Source organism: Tenrec ecaudatus, chromosome 14, assembly GCF_050624435.1.
Source record: "Tenrec ecaudatus isolate mTenEca1 chromosome 14, mTenEca1.hap1, whole genome shotgun sequence".
NCBI classification, from domain to species: domain Eukaryota; kingdom Metazoa; phylum Chordata; class Mammalia; order Afrosoricida; family Tenrecidae; genus Tenrec; species Tenrec ecaudatus.
The window spans coordinates 43,470,788-43,496,380 of record NC_134543.1 but is presented as its reverse complement, the minus strand read 5'-3'; the positions used below and the strand labels follow the sequence as shown (position 1 = coordinate 43,496,380).

The following is a 25,593-nucleotide window of genomic DNA, read 5'->3' as shown; positions in this document are numbered from 1 at the left end:
GTGCTGGACAGCAGGTTAGGGGGATGGTACGCTTCTCCCCAGAAGGGTTCAGTGGAGAAATTCCAACTCCTTCAACACAATCGTTTCACCTCACGTGTCAACTCTTTGCTAATCTGGCACCATTTCTTTTCCTCCCTAGCTCAATGTTCCTGCCTCCAGGAGCGCTTCCTGATGAGCCCAGCTCGTAGAATCTCTCCCTCGATGCAGAACCAACCCACGGCTGAGACACAGCATGCGCCACCCCGTCGCACTCGTGTTTCTGCGGGATCCTGCGATGGCTCTCCGCTTTGTGCTCGCCTGTCCGCACAGGTCTGTGGCCTTGCATGTCTGCATCTCCTCCCACCCACCAGCTTTCTACCATTACCCAAAGTATGACAGTCTCAGCCTTGCAGTCTCTCCGAGGGAGACTCACATGGCAGTCGGCTTCCATCTAGAGTCACTCACTCTCCTCCAGTTAATTTCAACTCATCGCCGACTCGATAGGACAGGGAAGAATGGCCCCCGTGGGGTTCCCAGACTGGCGTTCTTTGTGGAAGTAGAAACGACACTATACTGTAAATTCCATGAATGCAGGGATCTTTGGGTATTTTTGCACTTGTTTTCCCATCAACCAGAGCATACCTGATCTAGAAAGCCAAGCCAAATACTGGCGAGTCCCACTCACGAGTCCCGTAGGACAGAGTGAAAGTGCCTCACAGGGGTTTGCAGCTATAATCTTCCCAGAAGCAATGACTTCCTTCTCCCACAGGGCAGTTAGTGGGATTGAACCACGCACCTTTAGGTGAGCACCCCAGTATTTAACCGTGCTCCACCAGGACTCCTTGCCTGGTGTATGGTAGATACTAAATAAACATCAGTTCAAGGAATGAATGAATCTCCAAGCTCCAGTTTGCATTCCTGTATCCGAATCTCTCTCCCTCGGCATGCTCGGTGGTTTTGAACTGCTGACCTTGTAGCCCACTATAGCCCTGGAAACCCTTGGGCAATTTTTCTCCGTCTGTAATGTCATGGAGTCACAGCTCACTTGATGGCATAAATAATGTGGCGGAGAGGAGGAGATTCAGGGCATGCCTCTCAGAGGGGGTGATATCTGGACGGAGCTCTGAAGGAGAAGCTGGAAGGAAAGGGAGAGCTTGAGAGAAAGCGCCTGGTCCTTGGAGGAACTGAGCGAAATTCCTGCGGACCTGGAGGGCTGGGCAGGGTGGCCTCACGTGGGGAGGCATAAGGGGTGTTGAGGATGTCTGGTTTTTCTTTGGGAGCAGTGGAAAGTCATTTTAAGCACAGGATGAGAACATTCGAGTCATATTTCTATAACACTGACTAGAGTAGTGGTTCTCAACCTGTGGGTCGCGACCCCTTTGGGGGACGAACATCCCTTTCACAGGGGCTGCCCAATTCGTAACAGAAGCAAAATTACAGTGATGAAGTAGCAACAAAAATAATTTTAAGGTTGCGGGCGGGGCGAGGGTCGCCACCACATGAGGAACTGTATTAAAGGGTCATGGCATCAGGAAGGTGGAGAACCACTGGACTGGAAGATAGACCCACATTAACTGGACAGAAGGACAGATACCACACCATAAGAGTGAGGGCAACAAAAACCACTGCAGGCAAAGGAGGACACTGGGAGGAGTGCAAGAGTTAAAGACAATTGAAGTGAATCCTGGTGTCTACGTTACACTGCAGGCACAGCGATCTGAGCAGACACGTACACAGACACGCAAGCCAAAGAGAAGCAGGCAGGAGAATGGGCCCGGGACTATATGTAGGTCTTACAGAGGATCTTTCTACACATATATTTACCTAAGGGCAAATATAGCCATGAATATAGTAGAGCATACGGGAGCAAAGTTACAAACACTTCTTAGCCACCAGTAAATACCTTACAGGATTGAATCACTAAGACCAAGAACTCAGGACTATAGTCTCATGAGACATCAATAGCAATTCTTTTTTTCTGATTTAATTTTTTTTAATTAAAAGAACATTTCTAAGACCAAGGTTGTGTACCCTTGACTTTGGGAAACATTCTTAACACCATCCTGTATAATATTAAAACTCTTTGTGATGTGACTGAACTATTGAATTGTATGATATGTGAATTATATGCCAATAAACTGTTTTCTAAAAGAGAAAAAAAAGAGCAGTTGGCATAACATAGCCAACGAAGACAATGTTCTACAGCCTATTTTGGTGACTAGTGACTAGCGTCTTAAAAGCTTGTGGGCGACCATCTTAGATGCCACTATTGGTCTCTCTCGACCCAAAACAAATAAGATAGAAACACTATCAAAGCCTCATAGAAGCAATTAGTCCAAATGGACTAATGTAACACTCAAATATCAGCCTCCACAACACTGAGTCCAGAAGAACAAGATGGTGTCCAGCTACCCTACTAAATGCTCCGAAAGAAGTCACAGTTAGAAGGTCCTGGATAGAATGGAAGAAAATGTGGACCAAAACTTAAAATCATTTTTTAAAAAGACCAAGTCGAGTCATCTTAAAGGAACTGGTGGAATCCCCCAAACTATGACCCTTTGTCCCCCTACAACTCACGGCCCCATCCGGCCAGCATGGACGCCTGGATAAAGTTCAGAAGGACTTGGGAACAAAGAATAGAACCCGGAAACGCAGGGACAGGCGGGGTGATTAATGTTGCATCGAAGGAATTGTAGTCATTGCCATGAAACACAATGTTTATGAATTATTGATTGGCAAACCAATCATTTGGTTGGGAAACTTTCACCCAATTCACAATTTAAAAAGAAAAAAAGAAGAAGAGTTCTCCACCAGGTCTCACCTCCTGTGGTCAGCAAACCACTCCAGTCTTGCTTCTGTATCTCTGAGCCAAACTGGGTATACCTCCCTGAAAGCACATGCCGTGAAAATGTGTCTCCCAGAAACCCCGGCAGTGCAGGAACTGTGTACCGGGGGGTTCCCACGTTTCATTTTTGCAGAAGTAGCCCATCAGGATGCTCTTCTGAGCTCTCTCTGGGTAGACCCAGCTCTCCATCTTCGCAGTGAGCCACCCGGGGCATGACCCGTTTGCTCCATCCGGGGACTCTTTGGGTGCTTTGGAAAGCCCAGAGATTTATTGAAAGATCCAGAGACCCTGTTAAAAAACAAACAAACAAACAAAACCTGCTTAAAAGGCATTCAGATATGGGCTACTTTTTCCCTTCTACAATCATTTTACTTCCACTCTCAAGGTAAAAATCCTTAAAATTATAACCTTTAGGTCTCCCTGTCCAGGCAGGCTCAATTCTATTGGATCACAGTAATCACAGCTTTGACCGTGAGATACAAAATTAAGAGACTGGCCTGCTGTCCTTGGCCTAGTCGGCTCCTCACTAAGGACATGTTTCCAGCTCCCTGCACATCCGGCAGTGCACGCCTCAGGAGTGTTGTCAGGGCTTCTAATACGCATCATTCAAGGAAAGAAAAAGAAAACCTCATGTCCTGAAAGCACTTTGATTTGTTCTCTCTCTCTCTATCAATAGTTTTATTGGCATAGAATTCACACATCAAAAAATCGAATAGTTTAATCGCAGCCAGAAGAGTTGTACAATCTTTGATATCCATGCTTCTTCTCAGGTTCAGGAGTTCCCAGGATCACCTTCTGTGGCGTTCATAAACTTCTCTCTGAGTGGGAAGTGATTCCTTATCCGGTTCTGCCTGAGCCATACTCTCCTTTGCGGCTGAGCCTCGCTTTCTTGTGGGCTGATCCACCTGGTTATTTCCTCAAGCTACTGGTGCGGCTACAACAAGGGTATGAACAACCCTGGGTTACCAGAAAGCCATCTTAATGCTCTGCAGGTTTTGATCTGAAAACAACTATCACGTTCACTTGAGCTGCTTTATACATTTTGCATTGTTAGCAGGTGTGCCTGGGCCTTGCCCCAGCACCCTGTGCAGAAATGAGACTCAGGGTTACTCACTCCGTTTCATTGGAAAGGCATTTCTGGAGTGCTCAGACAAGCGGCTGAGAAACTTCTTATTTCAGCACTTCTGCGCATCAGTGTTTCCGCCCTAATAATGCGACTGAAAATAGAAAAGCCTCTTGTGGCAGAGGTAGCGTTCTACCTCCATCAGACGGGATGGCAAGGCCACTGGCTTTACGTGTCGCTTCCCGGGAGGAGGAGGGGTGGTGTAAACTTGGACCTCCATGCCCGGCTTTGTCCTTGCAAATTGAACTCCCTTCCCTCAACCCGCTTCTCACTGGCTGATCTGATCTGTCCTGACAGCTGCCACATCAGTCCTCTGGTGCCTGGGGATGGTTTGGCAGCTGTCACGAGTCTCTCCTTCAGCATGCGTTTTTCATTTTCAAAAGTTTTTTCAACTTAGTATATGGGTAAAATAAGTTGACTTTAAAGCAGACAATGAATAGTGAGAGTTCTGAATAGTAGGAAGGATGGTGAGAGGACACCCACAAACAAATGAGGGGGGACCCAAAAGAACCAGAATTTCTCAGAGCTATGTATTTCTTTTTTTTTTTTTCCACAAAACAGCCTGATCACCTTCAAAGTACTCTCCATTACACTTCATACATTCGTCAAATCTGCGGTTCTATTCTTAGAAACATTTTAAAAACTCATCTGTTTGGATGGCTGACAGCACCTCCCGTGTTTTTTTCTTCACCTCTTCTATGTCATCAAATCGCCATCCTTTCATGCCCCTCTTCATTTGCAGAAAGAAAAGGAAGTCGCAGGGAGTGAGGTCAGTTGAGTCAGGTGTGTGGAGGAAAAGAGGCATGTTGTTTTTTGCCCAAAATTGGTGCACTGAGACGGCTGCGTGAGCAAGTTCATTGTCCTGGTGGCAAACCCAGCCCCCCATCTCCCACAAATTAGGCCTTTGTAGTCTCACACTGTTATACAATCTCTTCAGAACCTCTAAAGAGAAAACTTGATTAACAGTCTGACCTGATGGATTGAGCTCCAATCCCCCTCGCATCAAAAACCAATGAGCATGGTCTTGATCTTTCGTTTCACTTGACAAGCTTTTGGGGGCAAGGTGAAGATGGTGTCGTCCACTGGCTTGACTGATGTTTGCTTTCGTGGTTGTAAGAATAGCACCGTGTCTCGTCACCAGTACTGACCTTGGGAAAAGTCTGAGTCGCTTCGGAGCTGTTCTTTCAAAACCGGGCATGTTTCTAGTCTATGCTCTTGTTCCTGGTCAGTCAGAACCTGAGGGACAGGTTTCACAGCGGCCCTCTCATTCCCAAATCATCCGTTAAAATTTGCTGAACCGAGTTCCAGGACAGTCGAGGTAACTTCCCCATCTCTTCAGTGGTGCATCGTCGACCTTTGAGCACAAGTGCACGCACTTTGTCAACATTTTCATCCGTTAGGGAAGCTGACGGACATCCAGAATGAGGTTTGTCATCAATCGACACTTCACCCTTTTGAAACGAGAAAACCATTCTTACACGTGAATTTTTCCCACAGCGCTATCCTTGTAAGCAGCGTTCAACACCACAAGTTTCTGTGGCATTTTTCGGAAGCAGAAAACACAATTTCACAGCCAAATTTTGTTCTCTTAAATCAGCTTTGTTTAATTTTCCCCAGGGAGAATAGGAGAGAAGGGAGAAGGGAGATGAGAGTTGAGTGAAATGAGATTTGAGTGAAACTGCTTTTAACAAAAACTTCACTGTGACCATGGAGAACCTTCCCAAGCAATGCCACTGGGTGCACTAACTTAGATTGAGTTGCTCGATGCTGTCCTAGCAGGAAAAAAGCTTTGCTCTGCCTAGCGCAATTCCAGTTTGGGCGGGGGGTACCCCCTCGTATATAGATTTGACAGAGAATATCTGCACATAGATATTTACCTTCATTGCAAATATCCCCGTGAATGTGGACGAGACGATGGGGAGGCCACGCTATGAAAACTTCTTAGACACAACCAAACATGAGTAATGATTTGCTGGACTTGGGGACTCAGAACCTAGTTCTTGTGGGACACCTAGGTCAATTGGCACTACACAGCCACAAGGTCAATATCCTACATGCTACTTTGGTGAGTAGTGACTGGGGTCTTAAAAGCTATCGGGCGAGCAGCCAGCCAAGGTGCAGCCATTGGTCTCCCTGGCCAGAAGAAAGAAGAGGGATGAAAGTCAAAGGTGCATGGATCTATTAGTCCAATGGACTAATGAAGCACATGAGCATCAGTCTCCATGACCCTGAGATCAGAAAAACTAGGGGCTGTCTGCCTCCGACTACACTACAAGAGAAAAGGAGAAATGGCCTCAGGAAACCCAAGGAGTCGGTGGCATCAATGCTGCTTCATTGTGCTTGTAGTCAATGAGAAAAACGGAAGGTTTATGATTGTTGAATGGAAAACGGATCTGCTGTGTGTAAACCTTCACCCAAGTCACAGAAAAGTCGTCAGTAGTGTCACCCAGGGAGGAAGTTCCAATTGATATGCATATCTATGCTGCCAGAGCTACTTAGCCACCAATCTGTATTTCCATATAAATTATCTAAAAACAAGTCTGAAGAACACACCAGTGAGAGCGTATCCCATGCTTTCTGTTCTCCTCGGTCCGTGGCACCAAACTTGGAGAAAGACCGCTGTGTTCTAGTCCTCCCTGGCCCTGTGCTTGGGTCAAAGGCATGGTCACCAAGGCATCGGATGGAAAATATAACAGGCTCCTCCCTCAGTCCTGTCGATCTTATCTGTCACCACCTGAAGGGAGTGGCTGTGAGCAAGCCGAATGACCTTTCTGTCCTGATTTTCCTCGTTTGAAAAATGAGACTGCCCTTATTGTTCTCACTGAGTTATTGTGAAACGCATTCCACTCGCAGTATGTGAGCGAGTTGTGCAAAGTTTTAAAATAGTATGTCAATCGCTTCTCGGCCTTTTGGCTAAGATCAAGTGTAAAATAGTATGTCAAAATAACCGAATATAGCCGTGTCATTCTGTGGAGGAAACCCTACTCTCTCCTCCCTTCTCCCCTAGTCTCTCCAGGAAAAATAAAACAAAGAAGCAAGATCTATGCTAAGCTAAATGTTGGTGATGTCATGCCCAGTGGAAGCCGTGGCCAGAAGTTGAAATCTGTCTGTGGGTTCCTAAGCATACACATACTCTGCATGTCTGTTTTGTTTTCTTGCTTTCTTATTCTGTCTTGCTCCAACCTGAACCCCAGATTGTGGTGGGCTCAGTTTGGGGGGCTTGTTCTAGAACCCTCAAACCTGTTGTCTGTTAATACAACCGATGCTGCAGAGCCTGAGGCTCATTCTCAGAAGGTTGGACAATTTTGTGTGTGTGCGCTGACTCTGACTGTTTCCTTCTTAAAATGATTGGAGACTGAGGCCATTCCCTGCCACTCCTTTCTCGTGATGCAGTGACTTCCAGAGCAATGAGCAAATGGTTCTGAGAAGGAAAGGGCTGCCATCCCAGAGTAAATAACCAGCGTCCCTGTGATGCAGCTCCTAATGTCTCTGGGCCTTCTTCATCTCACCAAGATGAGGCGAAGATCACTTTGGCAGAAACTAGAGACGAGGACTTTGGCTTTTGTTGCTATTATTTTTATTTGGGCATCTTTTACAAGTTTTGTGCAAATGGGTGACGCTTGAAAACGTGTCTTTCAGCACGTTGGTCTCCAGTGGCATCACCACAGAAGGAGGCACCACCCGGTCCCGCACCGCCCTCACAATTGTGTGGTGTGTGAGCCCGTTATTGCAACCACCATGTCAAACCGTCTCGTCCAGCGCCTTCCTCTCATGGCTGCCCTCTACTTTACCAAGCACGATGACCTTCTCCGGGGCCTGCCTCTGAAAAGTCCCCCAGCGCCCTCATGGCTTGTTACTGAGAGACATAGCCTTTAAATTCTTTCTTCCAGCCCAGATTTTCTCATTTCTTTCCAAGTTGATAGCTGAAGGGGAGCAGGATTAGCCCGGTAGATTAGGAATGAATGTCTGGTAGATCAGGAATTCTTGATCAGATCCAACCAGCCCGAAAAGGTTGACAAGGGTGTGTTGTGGTTAATGCCATGGAGTTGGTTGTGAGTTGTGGTGCCCTGTGTACAACAGAGCGGAACACTGCCTGGTCCTGCGCCACCTCACATTGTTCTTCTAGTTCAGCTCCGATGCAGCCACTGCGTCCGTCCATCTTGTTGAAGGGCTTCAGCTTTGTCACTGCCCTGATACTTTACCAAGCACGATGTCTTTCCCAAGGACTAGTCCCTCCTGACAGCCCGTCCAAAGTACATGAGACCAAAGTCTCTCCATCCTTGCCACTACTTATCTTTCGGTTTGTCACTGTGGTGACTAGCACGTTGCTGCGACGCCAGAAGCCATGTCGCTGGTATTTCACATGCCAGCAGGGTCACCCAAGTGAGCCGGTTTCAACTTTGAGCCAAGGCTAGAACCACCAGGGAACGGCCATCCCTCCAGAAAGCCGGAGCCCTGTCAGTAATTCCTCAACCTGAACCTCTAGACTTGCCAACAGCAACACATCCACTTCTGAAACTGTTCCCATGTCCTGTCTCCTGGAGTAATTTTAATCAAAGCAGACTTTGACATCACATGGAGAGATGGAGAGGTCATTAAGAAGTTAAGGAGGGGTAAGGGGTAAAACAAAGAGCTGCTATCAAGGGCTCAAGTCGAAAGAAAATATTTTTAAAATGATAATGGCAACATATGTACAAATGTGCTTGACACGATGGATGGATGGATGGATTGTGATAAAGGCTGTAAAAGTACCCAATAAATAAATAAATAAATAAAATGTTAAAGAGCAAAGATCTCACTTTGAGGAGTAAAAAAAACCAAAAGTTAAAGTGAATGGTATTTTAGAACTAACAGACCTAAATTTGCTTGACTTGCTTCTGGCTATCAATATGCTGTGAATGCCATTGACTAAGAGGGTGCTGTGCATTTAGCAATCTATGTTTAACAGGGCCACGACTGACATTCAGATGTGCTGGGGAGGGTGCTGGCCCCAAAGTGAAGCAGCTACGCAACAGGTAAGACCCCTTTATTGGTTTCCTAAGGCTATCATAACAGATCACTAGAAACTGGGAGGCTTAGAAGGATAGAAATGAATTGTCTCGTAATTCTGGAAACTATGAACATGAATCCACGGTTCTTTCCAAAGCTCTAAGCGAAGATCCTTCTCTCTCTCTCTCTCTCTCTCTCTCTCTCTCTCTCTCTCTCTCTCTCTCTCTCTCTCCTGGATTCTGGTAACCACAGGCATTCCTTGGCATGTGGGTGCATCTTCTCATGACCATCTTTCTCCATCTGGCTCTCTGTGTCTCTTTTCTGATGTAAGGCCATCACTCTGATTCGATTAGGACTGAGCTACTTCAATACGACCTCCTGTTAACGATCGCAGCCTCAGGGACGCTATATCCAAATAAGGTCATGGGGTAGGACTTCCACGTATCTCTTTTTGGCATGTAATTTTATCCATAACAGTCCCAAATAATCCACTTGGCCTCCCATCTTACCTACCACAGCGCACTGATGAGAAAGCTGTGGCCTCACACGGTGTTCTGCTCTGTTGTACAGAGGTCACTAGGCATCAGAACCAAATTGAAAATGTCATGATGCATATGGAGCTTGTTCCTCCAGGCCAGACTGCTAATCAAGACGTCTACTCAGAGGTTCTACAAAGACGGCATAACAGTGTGACACAAAAAAGGCCCACTTTGTGGCAGAGGGGGACTGGTCTGGCCACCTCGACAACGCACCTGCTCACGCAGCCATCTCAATGCGCCAGTTTAGGGCAAAAAATAGCATGCCTCTCTTGCCCCACACACCGGACTCATCTGACCTCACTCTGGGGGACTTGTTTTTGTTTCGCCGAATGAGGAGGGACATGAAAAGACAGTAATGTGACGTCAATGAAGAGGTGAAGGGAAAAAATGAGAGAGGTGCTGTCAGCCATCCAAACAGATGAGTTTGAAAAATGTTTCCAAGGATGGAAATTGGACAAATGTGTGAAGTGTAAGGAAGATTTTAAAAAATGTAAATACATAGCTTCTGGGGAATAAAATTCTGTTGTTTTTTATTTAATACCCCCTCGTATTCTGTCTCTACCAGCTATTCTCCAGCATGTCACTCTTCAGAGGCCTCCACCCATCTAAAACTTTTTCCTTATTCACTAAAAAGAGTTTTCCCCACCAGTTGTATTGGCATAGACTTCACATACCACACAGTTCAACCGTTCAGTCACATCCAGGAGAGTCGTACCACCTCCGCCACAACCTGTTTGTGTTCTGTTTGGTGTTTTGGTGTGCGTGATCCTGAGGAAATCGTACGGCAGATTTTCCCTCAACCATTCTGTAAGGCTCTTTTCAAGAGGGCACGCGGATCCTGCAGGCTCTCCCATCTGCCCCTGGCCGCTCCTTCTCTCCGGCTCTCAGCTCTGGGAGAGCCCGCAGTGTCTCACCATAGTGCTCCCTCCCTCCCTCCCTCCCAGCCCGGTCTCGTCTCCACCGGTGGCAGCAGCAGAGGCGCATCTGGAAACACTCTTTCCATTGTCTGCTGACACCTCAGCGCTCTTCTGAAGTTAAGAGGCAGATTTCTCAGGAAACATTTTCAAGGAGATCAAGTTTCTCTGTGTTGAATTACAGCTCACGGAGAGAGGAGCCAAAACAAAGTCTTATCAAAGGCTTAGAGAAATCCTCGGGTCAGCGCTCTGAAGCAGGCTTGTGTGACCTAGTTGGAATGCAGAACAGTGGCCTTGCTGGTTCGTTTATTTAAAACAATCCTATGACGTCATGGTTGAGTCACCGGTCTCTGTCCCCAAGGCGATGCCTAAGATGGGGCTGCAGCCACGGGTGCCATGCTAGTCACGAGAAGTGTCCTGCCAACTGGGCTGCCGTGCAGATTGCACAGTTCTGTCACACCACAGGGTCTGGTGTCGCTCAATCCATGAAACGGCGAACGTCAGGAGGAAAACTGAGTCTGAAAAATTACTACCCTTTTTAAAATTTGAAAATATTATTGTTGTTGAAAATATACACACCTCAGGACCAGTGATAAGAGTGGCGATAACGGGAGGGTGGAGGAAGGGAGGGGGCGTAAAAAGCGGGAACGGATTACAAGGATCTACATATAACCTCCTCCCTGAGGAACGGACAACAGAAAAGTGGGTGAAGGGAATGTCGGACAGTGAAAGATATGAAAAAATAGTAATTTATCAAGGGTTCATGAGGGAGTGGGAAGTGGGGAGGGAGGGGCAAAAATGAGGAGCCGATGCCCATGGCTTACGTGGAGAGCAAATGTTTTGAGAATGATGAGGGTAACAAATGTACAAATGTGCTTTAGACAACTGATGTAAGTATGGATTGTGATAAGAGTTGTATGAGGCCCCAGTTAAGAAAAAAAGAAAATACACACACCCAAACATACCCCAGGGCAACCATTTCTACGTGGACGCTTCAATGACACGCATTACACTCCTCCTAATGGCACAACCGCCTCGTCCGTGTTTTGAAAAGCAGAACGATTGAAAATCCCACTTCCTTTTGTTTCAGTTGTATCTTATTAAGTTTTGAAAATGGCAAAGTGCTTTCAAGTAAACAGAAAAAATTGTAAGACCCGTGTAAAATTCTCCTGTGCACCCTTCCCCCAGATGGACCCAACAGCTGTTTATCCATTACTATTATGACTATTATTATTGTATGATTCATTTCAGAACATGTTTCAGGCTTCACCTCTTTTACCGCTAGACATATATAGTATTTAAATTTCAAACTCACTGCCATCGAGTCCAGTCTGCCTCATAGCAACTCCATAGGAGGGAGAACTGCTTCTGGGGGTTCTGAGACTGTAACTCTTTCTACTCACCCGGAGTAGAAAGCCTCCTCTTTTTCCCAGGGAGTGGTTTTGAACTGCTGACCTTTTGCATAGCAGCCCACCACATAAACCCCTCCACCACCAGGGCGCCACAAGGACATTGACTCACCAGGAAGTCCAATGATCAAATTCAGGAAATGTCACCTGAGTTCAATGTTACTATCGAAGACCTGGACTTCATATACATATTTCCAGTGATCTAAAAATTATCCGTAATAACATTTGTTTCTGAACCAGTTCCCACGGGGTGCAATACTAAGCGCTGACCACTGCTATTTGACTTGTAAGTATTGTACCATTCTTCTCCGAATGTCTCCAAACCACGCGTGACCTGCTCTTGTGGATGGTGGCAGGTGTCCTCAGTTAGACTCCCACGTTTCCAAACACGGGGTCATGATTGCTGTTGATCTTCAACTTCTTGGCTTGGTGATTTCTAGTGTAGTTGAGGGGCACTCGGTGAACTGATCATTTCGATATTCTTTCACATTTACTGTGACTCCCTTTGTGATTGAATAAGAGGTCAGATTCTAGAAATGGTTACTTGAACCTGCTGTTGGGTGTAAGGACGTAGGCGAGGGAGTGGCCAAGAGTTGGAACTGACTGGCTGGCAGCGGGGAGAAGTAGACAGGTTGTTCAAACCTTTTCAATTCAGGTTTTGCTTTGGGTTTACTTGATCTCCGGAATCGGAGATTATCACCAGATGTGTTGATTTTTTTCCCTTGTAGTTTTGTCAGCTTTGACTTTGCCATGTTTCAGATCGCGTTAGCAGGTACATGAACCCTACGGATAAAGGGACCGAGGTAGGCCAGTTCTGACTTTGCGCTTTGTGCGATGCATCCAAGGGAAAATACTCAGTCAGCTACTGGATTTAAGAGTCTGATGTTTGGCGCGAGAATCGATGTGGTGATATAAATGGGAGGTGCTGAACAGACAGGTGACAGTTCAAGCCGTGCGCATGAATGAGCTCCCAAAGGAATGAATATGCCCAGCGAAGGGTAGCGAGGGCTGGATCCTTCGATTCTTCAAATTCTGAGAGTTTGGGAAGAGGAGGCTCCATCACAAAGGAACCGGGAAAAGACAGGAGCAGTGAGGTAGGAGGCAAACCCGGAGACGGTAGTGTCCTCCCACAGAAAGGAAGCAAGTCGAGGAGAGTCATCTATCAAGTTTCCTTGAGTAAAGAGCAAACCGAGAATGACCCATTGCTTTTAGAAAGTCAGTAGGGAGGTGGGAACGAGCGTGCCCGATGGCAACGGGAACACTTGAGAATTATTTTTAGATTACCTTTTCTGAGCCGCCTGAAAAGGAGGTACCTCCATCTTCACTCTGCCGCCAAGCAGTAAAGGGGTCTTTCGATCACTGCCCTAAGTGCATTCTTCATCCCCTTTACTTTGCCAAGAGCCAACTCCCAGGAGCCACTGGCTGATTCCAAACTGGGTCTACAGTAGATTTTTTTTGTAGCGATATTGAGTCATTAGCCTGGCAATGGTGACTTTCTCTTCGCTCTCTGTTTTTGTTTTGTTCTGCTCCGTTTCTCCTACTTAATCTCTTCTTACTATGAACTGAAAGCTCTGAAGTTGTAGCACAACATTAATTTGTGGAGTCATGTAGATCAACTGGATGTTGCTTGCACTCTTAAAATCTGAACATTTTGACTGATGCACTATTTAACTAAGCCACAGAACCAAGAACCCCAGAACTTAGCGCCCATTTATAGAGCACGTAATTCTGTGGACCAGCAGTTTCTGGTGGAAACAGCTGTACATTCTTCTGATCTTTGCTGGCTTTTCTCATGCATCTGCGGTCAGCTACAGGTCAGCCCAAGAGCTGGCCTTAGATGTTAACTGCTGTCAGCTGGAGTAACAGGTGAGGCAAGGTTGACAGAGTCACACCATCTTGCACCTGGGGAAAGCTAGCTCTGTCTTGTTCACACAGCAGTTGGGGAGAACCCAAGAGAAGAAGTTCACAAGGCCTCTTGCAGCCTAAAACCAAGCCAAACCAAAAAGCCTACAAACAACAACAGAATATCGCTGCCAAGTTGTTTCTGACTTACAGTGATCCTATGCAACAGTGGCCTGAGCACTGGGACAACTGTGAGGAGGGGCCAGGACTGGCCAGTGTTTCCTGCTGTTGTGACTAGTATAGGGTCACTACAGGTCAGAACCAGCTGGACGGCCCCTAACAACAACATAGGGCCGAGCAGACTGCTCTGTAGGGTTTCTAACACCGTCATCTTCACGGACGCCGACTGCTACGAGCTGCGGGGAGTGAACCGTTGGTCTTTCAGTTAGCAACTAAACTCACCGGGCCACCAAGGCTCCTTTCTTGAGATCTCTGTGCAAGCAGTGGCTCGTGGAAAGAGTACAAGATCTGCTGCAAGAATATTGGTCAGAGCAGGATCTATGACGAGTCCTTCTTGAAGCTACAGGGAAATCTCCCTGAGAGGAGAAGCTGGACAGCCACATGGCAAAGAGGCAGGGGCATGAGGTAGGGTGTAACAGCGACTGATTCCGCAAGCAAAACACTACAAATAGAACACTTTGTAGGTTTCAGTTGCTGAAGGACGCATTTCAATTAGGTATAAAGAGCGAATGCGTCCATATTAGAATGTGTGGCTAGCTTGGGGGCATTGCGTGCATTGGAGGCAGTGATAAGATCAGCTCGGGAAGAAGGCCCTGGATCAGACTCAGTACAATCAGCTCAGCATTTGTCTGCTAGAAGCAAGATGTGAGATAGGAGCCATGGGAAATTCATAGAGAACCCTTTTCCTGCATTTCCACAGTGATTCCTTGAAAAGTGGGGGGCAGGGCACACTCCTAGCAGGGCAGGACTGAAGCATGGTATGGTGCTCTGTCCTCTGCTTACTCACGCATTTGAACAGGGTATCCATGTTTGTGTATCTTAGCTATCCATGATGGGACTTCTTTCTAAATACCATGACACACACATCTGCAATCTTCATGGCACCTGCCAGTTTAGACCCTTTTGTTTTGCTGAGACTCTCTTTGATTAAGGAGCCCTGGTGGTGTAGTGGGTTACATGTTGGCCAACGAACTGAAAGATCATCAGTTCAAAACCACCAGGGAGAAAACGAGGCTTTTGACTCCCATCAATATTTACTGTCACAGAGACCCATAGGGACGATTCTACTCTGCCTTGCACGGTCATGATGAAGCGGAATGGACGACAGTCAGCTTGACTTGGTTGCTTGTTTTTACTAGAATAGTAGAGGTGGAATGCAAAAGTGGCAGGTGCTAGTTTAGCAGAATGAGATGAGTGGATTGTAAACGTTTGAGTAGATGTAGAAAACTAAGATTTTTTTTACTATACACCACATTTTCCACAGAAAAGAATATTACACATATCCTACAGCAAATACAGTGAGTCTCGGCTTACTCGTTTCAATAATCAATGTCAAACTTGGCTGACTTCCCATCTTAAGTAAAGGTGGCCTTCACCAATTTTGCCTTAACTGGCTCATACTTCAATGTGGCTGCTTGCTTTGTAATGAATGCAGTAATTATAGGTGCACAAGTGGAAAGATGTCAGCGTAGGAAATGTAATGATCAGAAAATAAGCATTGCAACCTATCACTGTATTTTAACTTTAGATAGATAGTTCCTCTTTGATATGTTATAATTAAAAGCATTCCTTTCTCTTCTTTGCTCTTGCAAATTCTTCATAGATTTCATTACAATTAAGTCACCAAAAATATCTACCTCCATACATACTTGATCCATGATCATGAATCAAGTCTTTCTTTTTTGCAAAACAGTTTTATTAACATAGAACTCACATACCATGCAATCCAAATGGTTAGAATGCATTAAAAAGAGTTGTGCAATCACCACCACAATCTTAGAACGTTTTCTTCATTCTTGTGCACATTATTATGACCTCCTTGTTACCACTCAACCTCTCTTGCCATAAGCCTCCAGCATTCACCGCCATCAGGTTGTTTCCAACTCCGGGTGGCCCTGTAGGACAGGGTAAGTGCCCCGGTGGGCTGCCAAGACTACGTTTCAACAGGAGTAGAAGCCTTATCTTTCTCCCATGGAGGGCCCGATGGTTTGGAAGTGCAGACCTTGCTGCTAGGAGCCCAACTGTAACCCACGAAGCACCCCGGGCTCCTTGTCAGAACCCCGAGGAACTATGAATCTAGTTAGTCTAGAGACAAGCCTACCCTGGATTCCACAGTAAAGAAAATCATACCCCCAAAAAGCAACCCCCAAAAGCCAACAATGATGAATCAAGTCTTTCTTAAATCGTTGTATACAGAGAGTTTTAAAATATCTTTATGAACAAGCGTGAATGCTGATGGGCAGCTGTGATCATTAAAGTTCGGAATATATTAAAAGCAAGTTCAGCATTGGGAAGCCTGCCTTGCATTTCATCTCTTATTACAGACTCATATACACGTATATGAGTAGCATTTGTCTTTTCTGCATCTGTATCCTTAGTTTTCATGTCAACATGAAACTGTCATACTTCTCCATATAGGTTTATATTGAAGTCATTTAGATAATCCTCTTGGATAACTTTATGCATTCATCATCAGTAATCTCTATATTGTTAAAGGTGGGGAAGATCTACTTGAGAGAAGTGCATACATGTCTGTCCTTCTTTTCAGACGGGACAGTGATAGTTTAGTATGTGTTTCTGTGAAACTGATCTCTGGCTCTCAAGCCTTCTGAAACAGCCCGTCATTTCCTTGTTTCTTTCTAACACTGCACGGTCAACTGCTTGCTAGGTCGTCAGTATTTGGAACTGTTTGTTTTGTTGCGTTTATTACATTTTCACAATCTCTTCTTTTTAAAATTTCTTATGAAAAGATCATTTTATTGGGGGCTCTTCCAACTCTGATTACAATCCACATATCAATTGTGTCGGGCATATTTGTACATATGTTGCCATCATTCTTTTTAAGACATTTACTTTCTACTGAGCCCTTGGTGTCAGCTCCGATTTTTCCCTCCCTGCCCCCACCCTCATGACCCCTTGATAGATTATAAATTGTTTTTATCTATCACACAGACTGCTGTCTTCCTTCCCCCATGGTTTCTTTTGTTCTTCCCCCTAGAAGAGGATGTGTGGTTATGTGTCAATCATTGTGATCGCTTCTCCCATTCTCCCTGCCTCTTCCCCCCTTCCTAGTATCACTATTTCCATCCCTGTTCCTGGATCCCGTGTGTCGTGAGCTCTTATCTCTTATATATACCTGTGCACGTGCTCTAGTCTAGTCCAAAGTGAGAAACAGCACTGGGGACTTGATAGTGGGGAGTGAGTAAGCCTCAAAGAGTCCGAGGAGTATTGTGTGTTTCATTGGTGCTTTACCGCACCCTGGTTGACTCATGCCTTCCCTGTGAACCCTCTGTGGGGGGATATTTCATTGTCTACAGATTGACTTTGGGTTTTTGCTCCAACCCCTCTCGTTCTCAACAATATGTTTTTGTCTGTTTGTTTGTTTATTATGGGTCTTCTGATACCTGTTACCCGATCCCTATGACATCTCATGATTGCACTGACTGGTGTTCTTCCATGTGCACTTGTTGCTTCTCTGCTGGGTGGCTGCTTGTTTACCTTCAAGCCTTTAAGACCCTAGATGCTATATCTTTTAATAGCCAGTCACCATCTGCTTTCTTCCCCCCATTTGCTTATGCACTCATTTTATCTTCATCGCACAATCTCCTCTTAAAAGACATAACTACCTTGTTAATAGAGTTCTGCGCATGTCTTTAAATATACTTTCAAATCTTGGAGAGCTTAACCCAACCGATGAAAATGCTGCAATATAATATTCCACATACCCAGTATTTTGTTGACCAGGTTTTCAGCTTCCCTTTTGTTATCTTCTTTTTGTGTCAGGTCTTTGGTAATATTTTCTAAGGTATCTAGACTCCGAGTGTACGATTCCAAGATTGCACTCACTGCTGCAGGATGTGCTTCCCAACCTGAATTAAAAAGAGGTTTTTAATATTGGTTCCTTGCTTAAGGACATATTAATTTTTTTTCCATCAGGGAGACAAGAAACCAAAACTCCCTGCCATTGAGTCAATTCTGACCATGGCAACCCTATAATAGGGGGAGAACTGCCCTGTGGGCTTCCAAGACTCTGTTCATTTATGGGAATAAAAGACCTCATCTTTCTCCTAGGGATCCAGAGCCGCTGGTGGTTTTGAACTGTTGACCGTGCAGTTGGCAACCTGTGGCTCCCATTGGTGTGTAGAGGCAGTAAAATGTGTACAGTAACTGAACAGTAGGAAAAGAATCAACTGCTTCTTGATAACCATTTACTGAGTTATGTCCTATAAGATTGTGTCTGTACAACACATGATATGAAAATGGCATCATCATTACATTTTAAAACTTTCTGTTGCATGCCTTCATAATATTTGGATGTTTTGATAGCATTATCATTATGTTATAGATACCTACTTAAAGCAATACTTAGCTGATCTGTATGAGATAGATTAGAAGTGGAATCTACATACAAACTGAAGTATCAAGCTATACTTATTTTACTGAAAATAGTTGATCTACCTTTGCCATTCATGAAGTTTATCAATTCTTCACCGGTTTCAGGCATACAGGATGAGGGCCTAATGTCTAAGATTTTGAGATGGGGCCTGCTACATGGATCACACTGAGCAGCAAGCTCACAACAATGCCCACGTTTCCATTCTAGGTTGACTCAAAAACTTCCATTCTTCCTGAAAAAGATCATCCCCGTATAGTGCATTATTATTGTGATGGCCGCAGTGTGCTGCAAATGCTTTTTCAAGATATACATGCTATTAGCTTGTGTGTCTGGTTCATGAGGTCAGCCCAGGCCATGTCTTTGTTTAAACATGGCAATATTCAATCTCCATGAACGGAATGATTTTCAAACCTATTCATCGGAGTCAAGTGGCCCCAATTGCTAAATCCACTGGCAGCAAATCGAGAATTAAATAATTTAAGACCAAATTGTTTGCAAACAAAACAAGGTAGAGCCAGCTCATGAAGGGGATGGTAACCATGGCTTCTTGCCATTTTCACCATTAGCTGTGTACCCTAGGAAAAGGTTCTGGCAATAGAACCTTCACCATGCACCATCCCGAGCAGTTCCACGCACATTGCCCATGGTCACTGTGATGGTGACCTCACTTGGCCCTCTTCTGAGCCAACGATTAGAAGGGAAAGTGGTCCACAAAGCAGAACCTGTATTTCTGTCGCATACGGGGTCTGCAGATGTGATCCTTTCAGATTCTAATGTAGTTTCACTTCCAACACCATTATGACTTTTTCTTTTAACTCCAACGAGGAATCTATAAAGAATTTGGAGTAAAGGATTTGGCGTTCGTATGGCATTGGTCATTTCAGCATTAGCAGTACTGGTATGATGATTTGCGCCCATAAAATATGAGTGCTCAGTGGCACGTAATGGAAACCTCAGTTTGGAACTTGTTCTTCCTTGGTGCCTTGGGCCATCCTGTGCAGAACAGAATAGAGCCACTGCCATCCTCCCAATTGCTGTGCTGGGGTTCCTTACTGCAGCCCCTGCATCAGTCCGTCTCAGGGAGGCTTCACAAGCCCCCTTTGCTTCTGTGTGCCACGTAGTTACCGCCATTGCATTGTGCCTGGATATAAAACTATGTCGCTTTTAAATTTGGGTTCTACCATAGCAAAGGAATTGGAGTAATTGAAAATGAATAAAAATTACAAAATAAAGTCTACGCATGATGTTGGCCAAGAACTGGAGCATTTGTATTTGAAAATGAGGAAGGGAAAATTATGATCTGAAATATGAAGTGTGATTCTTGGCGCCTGAGATAGTTACAAGTAAGTACTGAGAAAACAATAATAACTCACTGCTATTGTGTCGATATCGACTCACAGAGACGATGTAGGCCATGGTGGAACTGCCACTGTGCATTTCCGAGACAGTACCTCTACGTTTTACACAGTCAGGGCCAAATACAAATCGTGTTATTATAGTGCCATTGGCGTGTTCTTGCATGGTTGAGTAGAGAACTGAAGGGGAAGGTATGTTTGGTTAGCCCCAAATAAAAGGAAGAATGCTCATTGTATACCGAGTGTCTGAAGTGTACCTTTTATTTCTTTGTGGAATTGTTCGACTCATTTCTTGATAGTTTGTTTTGTAAGTCATAACAGCCTTAGTCGATATCTTAAAAGAAAGTCAATCTGAAGAGAAATGGGATTTAAAATACAGTTATACAGGTTTTATTATCTAAATAGTCATTTAATTTATTTCCCCAAGGAATTGTTCAATTTCCTGTACAGAGCTGCATAAATATTCTGATAAAATGTAACTTTGATGTTCTAATAAAAAGATTAATTTAGAAACACTCATTGTTACAAAGCAGAGGCATATCCAATGTGATAAATAAATATTGCATTTTGCATCTGCTTAATGTGCCTAATACCTCATTTATTAGCAATGTAGACACTGCACCTTATGCAACAGAAAATAAAATATGAAATTCACTTGAGGCATAAACTAAAACTTTTCATGTTCGATATATATTAATAACTCTTGGACTGTGGAATGTTTGCAATGTTAGTATGATATTAAATTATTATCCACATTAGTATTATATTGAATGTATGCTAGATTGCATCTGCATGTCTGCCAAGAATATTTAAAAACTACAGTTATAAATATTATTTGCACAACTTAGAACCTAACTCTACATGGAAATGCTAAACAGGTAAAAAGTAACTTGGTTTGATTGGGGTTTTCCTCTGCTTAATTTGGTCATTCTTATTGGGTCCTGTTTCCTTTTTTGTCTGTTTGTATGTGTTTCTGTATAGGGAAGTCAGAGTGGACGGCCCTATGGCACTATGGGTTAATAATTACCCGTGGCCGTGAAAGGGAGGTTGAGGAAATGGGGACAAGAAGGAAGAAAATGTTCCAAAGTTGATTATACTCATGGTTGAACAACCCTTCTGACTAGGACTGAGCCATTGAATTGTATGAGGTGTTCATTTGTAAGCTGGTTTGTTTTTTAAATAACTTGACGGAATTCACTGCAATGGTTGACTTAGTCTAGTTTCCTAGCATTCATGCATCATCTGGCGACTGCCGCTCCCATTGTTTATTTACCAGGCTGTGGGCATCCTGGCCCACTGCATCGTCGGCCCACCTGACTGGAGTTCCTAGGACAGCAGGGGTGGATGTATACCGTGGTTCTCTCAAAATGGATCAGAGCCCTGTTATCTATTAATGTAACCTATCTGTGCCCATGTTGGGCACAATTCTACACTGAGGAAATGTAGCAAAAGTTAGACTCGACAGCCCACTTCCATGCTGATTAGAAATCATACATGGTGCTCCCTGGAGACCCTCTTGAGCTAAGGAGGGTCAATTACATGGAAAATGACCATCGAAGCCAAATGGCAAGGACGGTATTGAAGTGGGAGAGGTGACACAATTTAAACAGCTTTGCACACGGGCACCTCCGTGACCACGCCTGGGCTTTATGTTTGTCCAGCGCATAGGCACGCACCGGAGCTGGTATCAATATTATGTAATGGCCTGCCAATTCCCTTCCACGGTGGCCCTCGCTTTTCCTGCGTGCTGTTTCTGTAACATTGGTGACTCTGTTTTGGACAACTGGGGCCTTGTTCACCTATGCCTTCAGTCCCCGTTTATCTTGCTCATTAGGTGGTCGATTTGCGGCTTTCCACTGTGAACCGAGGAGACTATGAAGGGCCTTTGAGAGATGACAAAAACTCACTACCATTGAGTAGGTTCTAACTCACTGTGACCCTGCAGAGCGTTAACCTTGGAAACGCACGTAAACGATTCTACCCAATTGGACAGGGTGTAGGCAGATCAGTCCCTGGTCGTCTCAAAGACTATGATTCCTTATGAGAATCGAGAGTCGTGACTTCCTCCCACGCAGCAGCTGAGGGTTCAAACTCCACACCTGGCATGTAGCACCCACGGCCCTAAATCACCCTGGCTCCATAGGCGATGGCCAGCACGGGGAAAACCTTTGGGATGAGGCAACACTAGGAGTGTAGGCTGAGAAGAAAAAGCTGGGGGGAAATGAAAGACTCAACAGAGACAATGATTACAGACAGGCAGGATGCTACTTTGGCCAACATGCTAATTTCATTCGGAGAGAAACTAGAGACCGAGAAAGATAGCGAGCCTCAGGAGACAAAAAGCAGAAAGTTTTTTCAACTGACCCCCCACCCCTTTTTTTACTCAAGTTAAACCACAAGAAATGTATTGCTTTTAACTTAAAGAAACTTGTACCAAGAAGAACTCCGCGTTTCAGCGGAGATGGGTTCTGGCTGGCCAGGGGTAGACTCGCCATTTCTCAGGAGTGTTATAGACGCTGCCTTTCCTGTCTCCGAGGCCCAGTGTTTGGGCTCAGGCTCAGCCCATCAAGGGAGAGCGCCCGAGGGTGGTGTTCACAGGCTGCACTGATTTGTGGGCCTTTGGGTTGCTGGCGCTAGCAAGCTCAAGAACTTCAGTTTGTGGGGATTATTTGTTTCATAGATTTGGCAGAAAGGAAGAAGACCACCCAAAATATTGCTTGGCCATGTTTTTCCAACTGGCTCAACCAGTCGGTGATTATTTGTCATACTATCAAATTGTGTAAGCAAATCATCAGAGAAGCTGGACTATACGAAGAAGAAGAAGACGGCATCAGGATTGAAATAAGGATTATTCTCATGCTGTGCTAGGCACCTGACATCACCTTGCTTACTGAGAGTGAAGACTTGAAGCACGTGCTGATGAAGATCAAGGACGACGGCCTTCAGAATGGATGACAGCTCCATGAAAGGAAGGCCAAATTCCTCACAGCTGGACCAACGGGTAGAATCGATGTAAATGAAGAAAAGATTGAAGTTGCTACGGATTGTGTCTGGCTTGGATCCACAATCAACCCTCATGAAAGCAACAGTTGAGAAATCAAATGACATATGATGTTAGGTAAATCTGCTGCGCGAGATCTCTTTGAAGTGTTGAAAAACAAGGATGTTATTTTGAGGACTAAGGTGAACCTGACCCACCCAAGCAATGGTATTTTCAAATGCTTCACAGGTGGTGAAAGTTGGATGTTCAGTAAGGAAGACCAAAAAAGAATCAATGCATTTGAATTATGGTGTTGGCAAAGACGATTGGAAGTATCATGGACTGCCAAAAGAACAAATCGATCTGTCTTAGAAGAAGTACAGCCAGAGTGCTCCTTAGAGGCAAGGATGGAGAGACTTCATCTCACGTACTTTGGGCACGTTGTCAGGAGAGACCAGTGTCTGGAGAAGGGTAGTAACAAAGAGAAAGGCCGCAAGGAGATGGACTGCCACGGTGATTGCAACAATGGCTCAAACATAAGAACAATTGTGAGAATGACACAGGACTGGCCTGTGGTTCTGTTGTGCACAGGGTCCCTAGGAATCAGAGCTGACTTGGTGACACCTAACAACAACACCATTTAACTGTGGTCAGGATTTTGGTCCTCAGAAGTTATTGATTGTTCTAGCTCATTCTTGGGCAGAGACCAGGACTGGGTTTCAATTATTCTTCAAAGGGCCTCAGTCCCATGGGAGCCAACTCTGACCAAGCCATTGCTCTGAAGGCAGAGCCTTTTTATCGATCCTTTGTTCCCCCTGGAAATCACCAGAACTCCACCCACTGGAGCAGAATAAACCTAGCACACGTCACCAAACATCCCATAATGCTCAATATTTCTTTCGAAGGGTAGGGAGAGAGATAAATGGATTAGTCATCCTAATAAAAAAGTTAGTGGACATTTTAGGAAATAAACAGGAAGCATTTTAACTGTGTTGCTCATGCTTCTATCCCGAAAGTTAATTGACTCTGACACTGTATCACAATCAGGAAGGTGTGCTACATGGAATAAAAGACCTGTGATTGTTGCTGTGTTGCGTAACATTGAATGGCCCGTAACGACCCGATGTGCAACAGAACAGAACACTGCCTAGTCTGTGCCAGCCTCCCAGTTATTGCTATGTTTGGACCCATTATTTTAGCCACTGTGTCAATCCATCTCATTGAGAATCGTCCTCTTTTTTCTGACCCTCTTCTTCACCAAGCATCATATCCCTCTCCAGGAACAAGCCCCACCTGATCACATGTCTGAAGTAGATGACAGTCTCACCATCCTTGCTTGGAAGGCACTTTCTGAGTGTACTTCTAGGATAGAGGTGTTCATTCTTCTGATGTTCCATGTTGTACTCAATATTCTGCACCAATGACATAATTAAAATTGATCAATCCTTCTACAATTTTTCCTTATTCGTTGTCCAGCTAGGAGCAAGCACATCTTACTTTCTCTACCGTGGAGTCAATTCTAGCTCATAGTGACCCTATAGGACAGCCTAGAACTGCCTCTGTGGATTTCTTCTGGCTGTAACTCTTTATGAGAGTAGAAAGTCTCCGTGGAGCGGCTGGTGGCTTTGAACAGCTGACCACCTTGTGGTTAGCAGCACATTGTGTAACCACTGTATCACCAGGGCTCCTCAAGTACACCTAATGCATAGGTATTCTTAGTGCATTCTAGCCATAAACTCAAAGCCAAACTCACTGCCGTCAAGTCTGGTCTAACTCATAGCACCCAACAGGACAGGGTAGAACTGCTTCTTTGGGTTCCCAAGATTTTTAAGTCTTTAGGGGAGCAGATAATTTCATCTTTGTCCAAAGGACTTACCTTCATCTTAGCAGCTCAATGTAGAGTCCACGACACCAGCAGGCCTCCTTATTCTCGACATAGGGAACAGTAGAGATGGAAAAGAAGCATTGAGTCCCTACTCTCTTTAGAAGCATTGCTTCACTTTTGCTCACCTTCTGTGGCTAAGTACTCTCCATATCTGTTTAGTTCTGGTTCTTTAATACTACTAGGGTGCAAGCCCTTCTGTCCATTCCCAACCAAGGACCAGCTTAATCCACAACCTCAGGGTCTTTCAGAAGGATAAGTGCAATAGCCTCCTCTCTGGTCTCCAGGCTTCCAGATGTATCCCTCTCAAAGCCATCCTCCTGTGGTGGCATTAGTGATCACAGTCATTAGTTTGGCCCTGCCTCTTGCCTTCTAAAACTCTTCAGTGGCATTCCACCTCCCACAGCAGGGCTTTCCACAGTGACATTCCTGGAACATTCCTTCTGTAAGATGTCTCTCCTTATGCAAGTTTGGGAACTGAAAGTATCCCCATCTTGAGAAATCCCAGAGCACATTTACATATTAAAGCCACACACAAGCTTGGCAGTAAAAAATCTGCTGAACTGACTTTCACCCAGCATCTTCCAAATGTATTTGATTATAAGCTTTAAAAATATTTTTACTTTATAGTTTCATTGACATGTAACTCACATATCATGCAGGTCAATAGTTCAAACATATTAAAAAGAGTTGTGCAATCATTACCAGAATCCATTTTAGAACATTTTCTTCTTTTAAAAATAGTTTTTATTGAGCTGTAGTTCATATATTATACACTTCACAGTTAATTTGTATTAAAAGGAGTTGTATAATCATCACTACAATCAGTTCTAGAACATTTTCCTTCTTGTTTTCATTATTAGGTCCCCATGTTTATGCAACCTCCCTTCTATATCCCCAATAAGCTGTTACAACAGTCCTGTGGCTATAGAGGTGCCTATACTGGAAAACATATACAAAAAGAAAAAGAGTAAGAGAAGACCAAAAACAATACAGACAATATTAAAAACTAGAAGAAAATCTTAAAGGGGTCACAAGGAAGATCAAGTGATGAGGCATTACATTTCATTGCTGCTGTACTGCGCCCTGGTTGACTCGTC

At 44.6% G+C, this 25,593-nt stretch overlaps 1 long non-coding RNA gene across 1 annotated transcript; it reads right to left on the bottom strand.

The window, feature by feature from the left end:
• Nucleotides 1-1,985: 1,985 nt before the first annotated feature.
• Nucleotides 1,986-24,884, bottom strand: LOC142425665 (uncharacterized). Its single transcript, XR_012779692.1, has 4 exons — nucleotides 24,488-24,884; nucleotides 23,905-24,023; nucleotides 17,606-17,749; nucleotides 1,986-3,112 (listed from the first exon to the last, which is right to left on the bottom strand). It is a non-coding gene; the product is annotated as an uncharacterized LOC142425665 (long non-coding RNA).
• Between the last annotated feature and the right edge of the window lie 709 nt (nucleotides 24,885-25,593).